Genomic DNA, 13,353 nt, shown 5'->3' with positions numbered 1-13,353 from the left:
GTGCAACCCCTGTGGAAAGCAATGTGGAGATACCTTAAACAGATTCAAGTAGACCTACCATTCGATCCAGCAATCCCATTATTGGGCGTCTACCCAGAAGAACAAAAGTCATTCTATAAAAAAGACATCTGCACCCGAATGTTTATAGCAGCACAATTCACAATTGCAAAGATGTGGAAACAACCCAAATGCCCATCAATTCATGAATGCATTAGCAAAATGTGGTATATGTATACCATGGAGTATTACTCAGCTATAAGAAATAACGGTGATATGGCATCTCTTTGGTTCTCCTGGAGAGAGTTGGAACCCATTCTATTAAGTGAAGTATCCCAAGAATGCAAAAATAAGCACCACATGTACTCACCAGCAAACTGGTTTCCCTGATCATCACCTAAGTGCACATTTGGGAATAACACCAATTGGGTATCGGACAGAGGTGGGGGCTGGAGGGAAGGGATGGATGTATACCTACTTGATGAGTGCGATGCACACTGCCTCGGGAATGGGAATGGACACGCTTGAAGTTCTGACTGGGGGGATGGGGTGGGGGGAGGGGACGGGTGCATACCTACATGATGAGTGCGATGTTCACTGTCTAGGGAATGGACACGCTTGAAGCTCAGACTCAGGGGGGTGAGGGGGCATATGCAATATATATAACCTGAATTTTTGTACCCCCATTGTAAGAACCGGTTACCCTCAGTCCCAGGAACAGATAGGCAGAGTCACCAAGGCTGCAACAGACAAAGGAGTTTATTTTCTAGCCTAGGCTAGGGTCCAAGGCTCAGAGCACCAGCGCAGTGGTCTCTCCACGAGCCCGGACCCCGCCCTGGGGTGGAAACAAAGCTTTTATACTTATTGATAGGTTACATGTATTGGGCACACCCCCCCACCCCCCTTTTAGTTCATTTGTTCCCTCAAAAGTGGCCGATAGTTTTGGCTCCTGATTGGCCAGTTTCCAAGCCGGGGCTTTGGCTCCTAATTGGCCAGTTTCCAAGCCAGGGCCCTCAGTTGTTACCAGCGGCATTCCGGGGAGGGGGAGGGCCTGCGTTGGGGAAACCAAAACTTAGGCCTTTCCTAAGAGGTCCAGTCTGTCATGGAATTACTCCTGTTTTCCTTCCTGCTCTACATTTCCCTCCTTTTTTTTTTTTTTGTTTTTTTTTTTTTTTTTTTGTTTTGTTTTGTTTTGTTTTGTTTCTAGCACTCTTGCTCGGACATGGGGCCTCGTGTTTCCCCTTTTTGTAAGCCAGAGTCATAGCTCAGCTTCTGGTACTGTTGTCGCAGTACCATCAGTTGTACCATGTTGATTCGTTCTTTTACAAAGGTAATTAACCTATTTAGAATATACGGTCCAAAAGTGAGGATGAGCAAAAGCACAATTAGGGGTCCTAATAAAGTTGAAAGCAAAGTAGTCAGCCAAGGGGAGCTATTGAACCATGACTCGAACCACCCTTCTCTTTGTTCACGTTCTCGCCTCCGTTTAGCCAGTCCTTCTCTGACTTTAGCCATGGATTCTCTTACTACCCCGGTATGGTCAGCGTAGAAGCAGCACTCTTCCCCTAGGGCCGCACACAGCCCTCCCTGTTGGAGGAGTAGTAGGTCTAGTCCCCTCCGGTTCTGCAGCACTACCTCAGACAGTGAGGTCAGTGACTTTTCTAAATGGGAGATGGATTCTTCGATCCTGGATATGTCTTCATCTACAGCGGCCCTCAGGCTATTGAACCCCCTGTGCTGCACCGCTAAGGATGAGATACCTGTCCCTGTTCCTATTGCACCCAGACCGAAAAGGGTGGCTAAGGTTATTGCTGTAAAGGGCTCTCTTTTTGTAGTTAACCTGGCACCTCCTGTGCCTTTTTCCCATGCATCATATATTATATTTTCTTGGTGGTAGATAACCTTAGGGAATACTAGTACCATGATGCAGACTTCCTCTAACTCATTAAAGACAGACAGGCTAAGGCATGGGGTCAAGCCTGTTTTAGAACAAACCCACCATCCATTGAGTGCCGGAATCACCCATTTTGTTCCTCCATTCCGGTTTATAGATGGGTGGACTATAGCACAAAGTTGTGCATGGCTAGGGGGCACCTTCCCTACGCAGGTCCCATTTCCAGTGATTGCCTGAAGTGTTAGCCCCGGCCCCTTGCGGTCCCATGTGCAGGACCTGGGGGCCTCCTCTCCCGTGCGGTTGAAGGGGGCATCTATTCCTACTGCTTCATAGAAAGGGGGTCTGATGTCATAGCATAACCAACAGGCTTTTGTAGCATTGGGATCGGAGCGATTTAATGCCTCATATGCTGCTGTCAGCATTTTCCATAAGGGATCTCCTGACCCCTTTGTCCTGGGGGTTACTTGCGTTTCTATCTCTGCCACCGGGGTCCTTAAGAGTGAGGGTGGAGCAACAGTCGGGCGTGCGCTATTTTGTTTATCTCCCAGCACCCCCAAAATGTCGGAACCGGTTCCCCCCAGCACTGGATTGGGCCCTACAGCGCCCGAGATGGGAGAAGCCCTCAGTTTGAATTGTATTACAGTGCCTCGCCCCGCCCAGCGGCGATCATAGAGAGTTACTCCCCAGTATAGTCCCGAGACCCACCGTCTGTCCTTTTTTCCTTCTTCTGTGAATCTTACACGTATCAGGTTACAGTCAGAGGCATACCTGGTTCGTGAGCATGGCCGGACATAAGACATCTCAATGAAAAGAGGTCGGACCTGCCATTTCCACTCTCCGTCATTGGTAGTCACACACTTCCAGGCTGCACAGTAGAGAGACTCGATCCCCCCACACGCGCGCCTCATTTCCCCTGTTCTAAATCCCGGACATGCAAAAAAACCATTCCTACTTAACTCTATCCGGGCCTGGCGTTGGGTATACTGATATTCATAGCCCAATCCCTGCCGCTTAGGGTTATACTGCAGATTATCCATGCCTGGCAATTGTTCTAAGTTGAAGTACAGGTCCGGCCACCAAGTGTTTAGTGGGGCCGTTCCTGAAGTCCTACTATAAACTTCATGAGTTTCTAAGTTAGTGATTTCCCAGGTGAGGTTATAGGGCATGTGGGGATTTGGGTCAGTCATTACTTTTCCCATAAGGGTTATGAATATAGCAGTCACCACCAGCATTTTTATTCCGTATGTCTTTATCCTGAGTCCCGCGGCGGTCTGGTTGTTACGCGAGTCAGTCTGGTCTTTAGTGGATTCTCAGGATCCGCTGAGGCCCTCCACTGAACTTGCTGCTGCTCCCGCTCGTCCTCGTTGGCAGGTCTTACGTGGGAGTGGTGTACCCAAGTCGCCACTCCGTCAACCTTTAGGGCAGTGGGGGTAACAAGAATAGTCTGAAAAGGTCCCTTCCACCTGGGCTCCAGGGTCTTGCTATTATGCCGTTTTACCCATACCCAATCTCCCGGCTGGTAAGGGTGCCCGTTAGCCTTTTCCCCTGCCGGTCGGGTGACCTGATAAATGGCTCGAAGGGCAGGCCAGATCTGGCTCTGAACCCTTTGCAGGGCCTGCACAGCCTGTAGTACTTCTATAGGGTGTTCAGGCAGGGTCTCAGGTTTCATTTTTGGAATTACCGGTGGAGGAGCACCGTATACTATCTCAAAGGGGGTTAGGCCTAAATGGTAGGGGGTGTTCCGGGCTCGGAACAGGGCAAAGGGAAGGAGCGTCACCCAGTCCCCGCCAGTCTCCAGAACCAATTTAGTCAAAGTCTCCTTTAGAGTTCTGTTCATTCTCTCTACCTGCCCTGAGCTCTGGGGATTATATGCACAATGTAGTTTCCAATCTGCCCCCAGAGCCCGGGCGAGTCCCTGACTAACTTGACTTGTGAAGGCTGGGCCGTTGTCAGACCCTATGCTCTCCGGCAGCCCGTATCTGGGAACTATTTCTTCCAGCATTTTCTTGGCTACTATTAAAGCAGTTTCTCTTTTAGTAGGAAAAGCCTCTACCCACCCTGAGAAGGTGTCTACCATAACCAGCAAGTACTTGTACCCATATTTCCCTGGCCTTACCTCCGTGAAATCTATTTCCCAAAACAATCCTGGCTGCCTCCCCCGTTCCCTGATACCTGCATGGGTCCCTCTGATCCTCCCCGGCTGCATGACCTGGCAGACACGACAGTCCTTGACAATGCTTTCTGCTGTCTTTCCTTGTGATTTGAATCTGAGTTGTGCAGTGTCCAGCAGCTGCAACATCTTTTTCTTGCCTAGATGCGTTGTCTGGTGCAAGTGTCTCAGCAGATGGTTCCCCAAGGCTTCAGGAACTACTAGGCGATGCTCTCTGTCTTGGAACCAACCATCCTTACCCTGCGTTGCCTGAAGTTTTTCTCTGGCCCAGTCCATGTCCATACTGGAATAGTCCGGTTGAGGGGGTATCTCTCCCATTCCTGGGGGCGGCAGGCTCAAGTGTAGGACATCTGTTGGTGTAGGTCCTTCCGCAGCCCTCTTGGCCTCGGCATCCGCGGCCCGGTTGCCTCGAGCTTCTAGGGAGTCCCCCTTCTGATGTCCCGGAGTGTGGACTACAGCCACTGCCTTTGGTAACAGGATAGCTTCTAGCAATTGAAGTATTTCAGGCTTATGTTTGATTTCTTTGCCCTCTGCCGTGATGAAGCCCCTTTCTTTATAGAGGGCTCCATGTATGTGCACTGTTCCAAAGGCATAGCGGCTGTCAGTATATACCGTCAGCCTCTTTCCCTGGGCCCGGCGAAGGGCTTCCGTTAATGCAATCAGCTCAGCCTTCTGGGCGGACGTTCCCTGTGGAAGGCGTGCAGCCCAGATAAGGTTGCCTTGTCCATCTACTATGGCTGCTCCTGCGTACCTGTGTCCCTCCCTGACGAAGCTACTCCCGTCCGTGAACCAGGTCAGGTCGCTGTTCGCAAGAGGGCGGTCCTGCAGGTCCTTCCGGGCCATCTGGGTCTCCGCCAGGATCTCAAGGCAGCTATGCTCAGGCGTTGCCGGTCCAGGATCTGGCAGGAGCGTGGCTGGATTCAGGATGGCAGGAGCTCGAAACTCGATACGGGGAGTATCTAACAGAAGCCCCTGATAGTGAGTCAACCTCGCATTTGTAATCCATCGCCCTGGTGGCTGCTTCAGGATCCCCTCTATGGCATGAGGGGTGGTAATTCGCAGATGTTGACCCAGGGTGAGCTTGTCGGCGTCTTTGACCAGCAGGGCTGCGGCTGCGATGATACGCAAACACGCCGGCCACCCTGCTGCTACGGGGTCAAGTTTCTTGGACAGATATGCTACCGGCCGCCTCCACGGTCCCAGCATCTGTGTGAGCACCCCCTTGGCTATTTCCTTTTTTTCATCCACAAAGAGGTGGAACTCCTTCGTGGGGTCAGGGAGGGCTAGGGCCGGGGCCTCTAGCATGGCTGTTCTCAAGGCTTGGAAGGCGCTCTCCATTTGCCTAGTCCATTCCCAAGCCTGACCTGCCTTACACCCCTCATATAAGGGTCGAGCCTTTTCTGCAAACCCTGGGTTCCAGAGGCGGCAGTACCCTACTGATCCCAAGAACTCCCTTACTTCCCGACATGAGGTCGGAGTGGGTATTCTTAACACAGTCTGTTTCATTGCCTCAGTTAGCCATCTTTGTCCTCCCTTTATTTTATATCCTAGATAGGTGACTTCTTCCTTGCAGATCTGGGCCTTCGTAGCACTAGCCCGGTACCCCATCTCGCCCAGCACCCTGAGTAAGTCCTTGGTGCCCTCTAAGCAGGTCTGTGAGGTTGGGGCAGCTAGTAACAGATCATCTACATACTGTAGCAGAGTCACCTGTGGATGACTGGCCCGGTACTCACCCAAGTCTTCATGGAGGGCCTCGTTGAACAGGGTGGGTGAGTTCTTAAACCCCTGGGGTAGCCGTGTCCACGTCAACTGTCCTCGGATTCCCCTCTCCTCATCTTGCCATTCAAAGGCAAATATTTCCTGGCTGCGCGGGGCTACTGCCAAGCTGAAAAAGGCATCCTTTAAATCCAGAACAGTATACCAGGTTTGTGTTGGAGGAAGGGAACTCAGCAGGGTGTAGGGGTTGGGAACCGTAGGGTGGATGTCTAGGACGCGCGCGTTGACCTCCCTGAGGTCCTGTACAGGCCGATAATCCTTTCCACCCGGTTTCCTCACTGGCAGCAGGGGAGTATTCCAGGCTGACTGGCACCTCCGAAGGATCCCGGCGTCTAGGAGCCTTCGAATGTGAGGCGTTATTCCCACTCTAGCTTCTTGGGGCATGGGATACTGTCTGACTCGGGCCGGTTCAGCTCCCGGTTTCAGCTCAATATAAAGAGGAGGCCGATGCTCTGCCCATCCTGCTCCCCCTGTCTCAGCCCAGGCTTTAGGAAAATCTCGAAACCAGTGTTCCATCTCTCCTTCCTGACGGATCCCCACAGGCTGGTATAGTCGGTACTCATCCGCCTGGGCCAAGGTCAGGACTTGAGTAACCTGAGGGCTGCTGATATGGTTCCCTTTAGCATCAGTTACTATTATTCCTTTGTCTTCAAAATAGATACGGGCTCTTAGCTTTGTAAGTATATCTCTTCCTAACAAGGGGGTGGGACACTCCGGAATGACCATAAAGGCATGGCTCACTTGCCCTGAGCTCAGGTCTAGCTTTCGCCGGGTAGTCCATCGGTAGGGTCTGGTTCCGGTTGCCCCCTGCACCCAACTAGTCTTGTTGGACAACTTTCCAGTGGTTCCAGTGATTACTGAATGTTCTGCTCCTGTGTCTACCAAGAAACTGACTGGGTTCCCCTCCACTTCTATAGTTACCCTGGGCTCGGGGAGGGGATCCGAACCCCGTCTTCCCTATTCACTGTCTTCTCCCTGCCCCGCTATTAAGACTCTCTTAGGCGATGCTTTCCCCCCTAGCCCCCCTTTTTTCTTAGGACATTCTCTAGCCCAATGCCCCCTCTCCTTGCAATTTGCACACTGGTCTTTCTCTAGCCTTCTCCTCCGAGGGCGGCCTCCTCTCTCCTCCCCAAACTCTTTTCTCCCGAGCGTGCTCCCTGTAGCTGCCAGAAGAATCTTGGCCATCTCTTTGTTGGCTTTTCTAGTTTCCCCAGCCTGGAACTTTCTATCTTCTTGTCTAATCCTTTCTAGCCTCTCTTCCGGGGTCTCCCTATTATTATAGACTTTCTCAGCCACCTCTAATAGATCTTGTATAGTCTTTTCACATAATCTATCCATCCTCTGTACTTTTCTCCTTATATCAGGGGCTGCCTGGTTTACAAAGGCCATCATTACTGCCGCCTTGCTCTCTTCTGCCGTAGGATCTATGGGAGTGTACTGTCTGAAAGCCTCCATAATCCTCTCCAGATAGGCCGCTGGACTTTCCTCGGGCCCCTGCCGAACATCCCCTACCTTAGCCAAATTGGTCGGCTTTCGTGCCGCCGCCCGGAGACCGGCCATTAGAGTCTGGCGGTAGACCCCGAGACGCTCCCTACCTTCAGCCTCATTGTAATCCCAGGGGGGTCGTTCAAGTGGGAACGCCCGGTCTATAATCCCTGGATTAGTGGTGGGTCTGCCGTCATCTCCTGGAACCAGTTTCCATGCTTCTCCCTGTATTCTTTCCCTTTCTTCAGTGGTAAAAAGAACTTTTAGTAGTTGCTGACAGTCGTCCCAGGTGGGCTGGTGAGTGAACAAAACAGAATCTAAAAGGTTAATTAGATCTTTAGGATTCTCTGAGAAGTTGGTATTTTGAGACTTCCAGTTATACAGATCACTAGTCGAAAAAGGCCAATATTGGTAAGCCTGTTCCCCGTCAGCTTGCGGGGGCCCTATTGCACGCAGGGGAAGAGCCATGACTGGTTCTGGGTCCAGTGTTCTAGCGGCCCGCTGCCGGGTCCCGTACGCCGGGCCATCCACTAAGGGAGCTGCAGTGGCTGGGGCTGCGGCTGCAGTGGCTGGGGCTGCAGCTGCAGTGGCTGGGGCTGCGGCTGCAGCGGGGTTATAAGGTGGGGGTGGAATACACTCCTGGTCTATTAGGTCAGGATAGGGAGTGGAGTCCGGAAAAACAGACGGCGAGTCCAAAGGGGTGCCTTTTGTAGTCCCCGATTTGGACTCCCCCTCTTTCCTGGCCTCCTTTGCTACCATGATCTTGCTGTCTACTACTGGGAGCAGGATCTTCCTCAACCAGAGTGGGGGGTCCTGGACTAAGTCTTGCCAGACAATAATGTATGGAATCTGGTCAGGATGACCGTGGGGCCCTTTGTCGAACACCCTTTCTTTTACTTTGGAAATGATACCAGAGTCAAACGTTCCATCCCGGGGCCATCCAACCCCGAAAGTTGGCCACTCAGACTTACAAAACTTAATAAATTTGCCTTTCCTGATTTCTATAGCGAGGTTGTGAGCCCTATCCTTGACTTCTTTGAAATGATCTATGAGGATAGACAGAGGCGTTGTCTGTGTCTGCCCCATGCTCACAAAGGGAACGGGGGAAGGGGGTTTCTCTCAGGTGTCCGCCTGGCTGCGTCCCTCGCGGGAACTTAGGCGCGTCTTGGCTAAGGTGTACCCGTATAAACCCCGGGCCTGGTCACTCCTTTTAGGGGAGTGAATCACCGTTATGCCATACGACGCCGCCACAGAATCGCAGGTTAGGACCCACTCAGATTCCGTAGCCATGGCCGTGGAACCTTATACAGTCACGCTTCACTCATTCAATCAGGCAGACAGACTTTATGTGGGGGGGTCTATTCGCAGCCACACTATTATTCCTATTACAACCCAGTAAAAGAGTGTGAGGGCGCACCTCTGTGGGGTTCCCCAAGAAGGAGGAGCAACAGTGTATAGACCGATACCAAATACCAGAACCAGTGAGCCCACAAGAATAAGCTGCAACCAAAAAGCAGTAACTCCAGAGACCGAGGGAATCATCGAAAGGATGACCCTAGGCGACAGGGCTCCGGGGCCTCGGCGGGGCCACGGGCCCAGAGCTGGGAGACGCTGTGGGCTGCAGTGAATAAAGAGAAGTAGCGGGGGGAATGGGCTGGGGGGTGGGGTGCGGTGGAGAGTTAAAAGTCCACCCTTGTCTGCCGCCTCTGCGACAAACAGGACATTTAACTCCGTTGTTAATCGGGAAACTTTGGGGACTAAAGATAGAGCTGCTTTCTCTGCACATCAGATCAAATCCACGCTCCTGTGAGTGAAGAAGAAACATAAAACACGGACAAAAGCGGCGAGATACGCCACAATCTGACACTAAAAGCGAAGCAAGTGGGCGGCGCCTTTGTGCAGGGCGGGCACCAGGCCGCTGCCGCCACCGCCTCTGGGCAGGACAATGGGAGGGTGCACGGGCCGCTGCTGCTGCTGGAGCGCGGGCGCGCGGGCGCACGCGCGGGTCTCCGCTGCCGCAGCCACCAGAGAGTCGGCGGGCGCGCTCGGGCCGCCGCCGCCTCCGCCCCCACCCCCCACTGCCGCTGCCGCGGCCGCTGCCGGGGGATGGGCCGCTGAACGAACACCAAAGACTCAAACACGGAACAATGGCCACCAGACAATAACGCACATAGACCACGACAAGACGTTTCACAAACTCCCCACTCTTGGCCCTGTGGCCAGCTTAGTTTCCCTCTCAAACGGACCTTACCGGCCCGTGCCGGAAACCTACCGAGGGGGGGCGAGGGACGTCTCCCTTCGCTCCCGGGCCAGCGACCTCCCAGTGCGTCCACCTAGGTCTTGGCCGGCCACCAATTACCTGCACCGCGCGGATTTTCTTTTTTTTTTTTTTTTTAAAGTTCCAACTCCTCCTTGGGCCTGGATTCTGTTCCAGGGGTTTCGGGATCCCGGACGAGCCCCCAAAAAAATGTAAGAACCGGTTACCCTCACTCCCAGGAACAGATAGGCAGAGTCACCAAGGCTGCAACAGACAAAGGAGTTTATTTTCTAGCCTAGGCTAGGGTCCAAGGCTCAGAGCACCAGCGCAGTGGTCTCTCCACGAGCCCGGACCCCGCCCTGGGGTGGAAACAAAGCTTTTATACTTATTGATAGATTACATGTATTGGGCACACCCCCCCACCCCCCTTTTAGTTCATTTGTTCCCTCAAAAGTGGCCGATAGTTTTGGCTCCTGATTGGCCAGTTTCCAAGCCGGGGCTTTGGCTCCTAATTGGCCAGTTTCCAAGCCAGGGCCCTCAGTTGTTACCAGCGGCATTCCGGGGAGGGGGAGGGCCTGCGTTGGGGAAACCAAAACTTAGGCCTTTCCTAAGAGGTCCAGTCTGTCATGGAGTTACTCCTGTTTTCCTTCCTGCTCTACACCATAATGAGCTGAAATAAAAAAAAAGAAATAAGTCTAATGCAGAATGAATTAGAAAAAATGAATCCAGACACAATAGAAATTAATAAAATTATAAAAATATTTTATGATAATTTGTGCACCAATAAATATTGATGAATTGAAAAGTTTATACCACAAGACAAGATTTTTATAAATATAGTTTTGGAGAGACTAACAGCCAAAAAATGTTGATAGGAGAACTTTCCCCAAAATAACCCAAGTCCAGATAGTTTTACACGCGTATTCCATCAGACTTTTAAGAGGCAGGTGATATCTATTTCTATCTTTTATAAGTTGTTCCAGAAAAAGTCAGAGAAAGTTGCCCAGTGAACTTTAGAGAGACAACATAAACTTAATTCCAAAATCAGATGGCACAACACAACCAGCCATATTTACAAATTTCTTTTTTTTTTTTTATTTTAGAAGAAGGTGTTTCTATTTACATTAATGGAACCAACGCTTAACAACCCAGCATATTTAAACCACAAACTGATGAAAATACTCACTTTTTAAAACATAATACTATTCTCTCTCTCTCCCTCTTAAACATAAATCAGTCTTCACTTTCTACTTAAATTGCAATGAGCAACCCCACAAATTAGGTATTTGAAAATCAGTGGGCAAACTAAAATTGTTAAATCCAAACTTCTTTAAACCAAGTTATTTCTTAAACGTCACACATATTGTCAACCACCCACTGACTCAATATTTCACTACAGAGAGTAGAGCCTATTTTAAAACAATGTGAGAAGCTAAAAAAAAACAAAAAACAAAAAACTTGAGGGTTTGATGTGAAAAATATTGCAAGATGGAGTCTATCAACCAGAAACCACCTATTCTAGTTGCTACACTCCTAATGTACTCTTAATTTCAAAACATAGGAATAATTTGTTAAAAATCCAATACAGCAAATACCTAAGTATCTAGACGTGTAACAGTTCAGCTCACAGGCTTCACTCAAGACTTTGAACTTATTACTTAGAAAGATTAAGATTTTGGACCCAATTAATCAAAAATCCACTGACAAATCCATAATGCAGTTTGTGTTAATTGGCTGTACAAATCAGCCAGGTAACAGCAGTCAGATGATTCTCATCTCAGTCCAACAGAAGCAGCAATAAAATTAGAAAGTAGTATTTCTTTTTAGTGATTAGATAATCAATATAACAGCACTGGGATAAAAATGAAGAGAATTTCTTATTTCAGCTTCTTGTTCAATAAACTTGTTCATCAATTTTAGATGAGGATAAAGGTATCACAACCAAATATGAGAAACTGCTTTCTCTTTATTTAGACTGTCAGGACAAAACTAACTTTGGTCACATATTATCTAAAAAAAAAAAAACAAAAAAAAACCAGTTTTACATATTTTTAAATAGATAGGACTAAATGACTATAGATTTAATTTCTTCTGTAAAATCTGGCCAAATTTTATCAAAAACCTAACAAAACGTAATTCAAATTATATAAAGACTCTTGGGATCATAACATTCCAAATGTATGACAGTGTTTACTCCATCCGAATAGGTGTGAAAGTACTTGCTCTCATGTTGCTTTGGTCCAAAGAGAAGAGCTGAGTAAGAGGAAACTAATCTTTTGCTAACATTAATTGTGATTGGTAGCAGAAATATCCATGATGAATAGTTCTACTATAACAAAGGATAATTAAAGAATATTTCTCATGAACATATCACAGTATCAAATTTTTACAAGAGAAAAATATGAAGGAACAAAAATGCTAAAATAGCTACCACAAACAAAAAGAAGGGTCTCCCCCATAACTGCATCCGAAGGGGTAAAAAGGTGAGATTAGAGGGTTGATGATGCTAATATGAAAGGAGGTTGAGTGCTGTATTTATCTCTTATTTTGTACAACTCTTACTCTTTACAAAAGGGTTATAGTCATGCCCATAAAAGTGTAACCAATGGCATTTGAAAGCAAACACTCTTTGTAATTATTTAAAAGGGCCTTTTTAAAAATTATAATACAAAGGTCTGTGCTCTATAAGCAGTCCTCCACTGTGCATCCTAACAATGAGGCTTACTTTTAATACAAAGACTAAGTGTTTGGGAGTTAGGAACCACTGGATTTCACAAACATCATTTTATAGTCGCTTTTTGCATCTTTTCTGTTTTGGGATCCTCCACCTCATCAGGGTGCTCGGCAGCGTGGAGTTCTTCCGCAGATTCTCCCTTCCCTGACTCTGAATCACTTTCAGAGTCATCCGGACTTTCGGGATCAGGGGAATCATCATCATCGTCGTCACCATCTCCAGCCACGTCACCTTCTCCATCAGGATCTACCTCACTGCAGCCAAGTCCACAGTGTCGCCGACATCTTCCTGATAATTTACTTGTCCATACTTTGCTGATACTGAGACTCCAGTTCTTCATTAATTTTCTTGCCTTCTCCCCCGCTCGGAAGTGCGATGTTGATTTGTGATCTCCTATAGCAAGACGACCGGTCTGTTCTTTCTTTCCTGCACCCGTCAGTCTCGAGAACTTTTGTTTTCTCTCTTCATTGCCCACGTCTGCCGCCTCCCGATTGCTAGATCCAAGACCGTCGTCTGGGGAGGCTGAACGCTTCGCCCGGGGGGTGAGACCCTCTGGCCCCGCTCACGGCTGTCGCGGTCCCAGCGGGAAATGCCGAACCCACCCACGTTCTCCTCCGCCGAGACACCGGCAGCCCGCAATCTGCCGCGGGCCCAGGCAGCGCGACTCCAGAACGCCCATATTTACAGATATTAATAAAATCTCATGCAATATAATCTCTATTAAATCCAACTATAATTTTCCTATAGTGGTCCATTATGATGAAATGGCGATTCAGGATGGTTTAACATCAGAAAATCTATTTATATAACTGGCATTATTAAGGACTACAGAAAAATTTACATAGTTATCTCAATCGGTTGGAAACCATCATTTGATAATATCCACTGCCTACTGTAATGACAAAGAAGTGCTCTCAGATGAGCCAGAAATTTAGGGAAATAACTCAACCTGATAAAAACCACCTGTAAACAAATATACAAAAATAATTCGGAGAAAACATTACATCTATTACATTTTATGTTTTCATCAAGATCAAAAA

General features: G+C 48.8%; 1 pseudogene; it reads right to left on the bottom strand.

The window, feature by feature from the left end:
• Positions 1-12,333: 12,333 nt before the first annotated feature.
• On the bottom strand, positions 12,334-12,977 carry LOC138380438 (small acidic protein pseudogene; annotated as a pseudogene).
• Between the last annotated feature and the right edge of the window lie 376 nt (positions 12,978-13,353).

This window comes from Eulemur rufifrons, unplaced genomic scaffold, assembly GCF_041146395.1.
Source record: "Eulemur rufifrons isolate Redbay unplaced genomic scaffold, OSU_ERuf_1 scaffold_460, whole genome shotgun sequence".
Classification (NCBI taxonomy): Eukaryota; Metazoa; Chordata; class Mammalia; order Primates; family Lemuridae; genus Eulemur; species Eulemur rufifrons.
The sequence above is the reverse complement of the archived record's forward strand: the minus strand, read 5'-3'. Positions and strand labels throughout refer to the sequence as shown.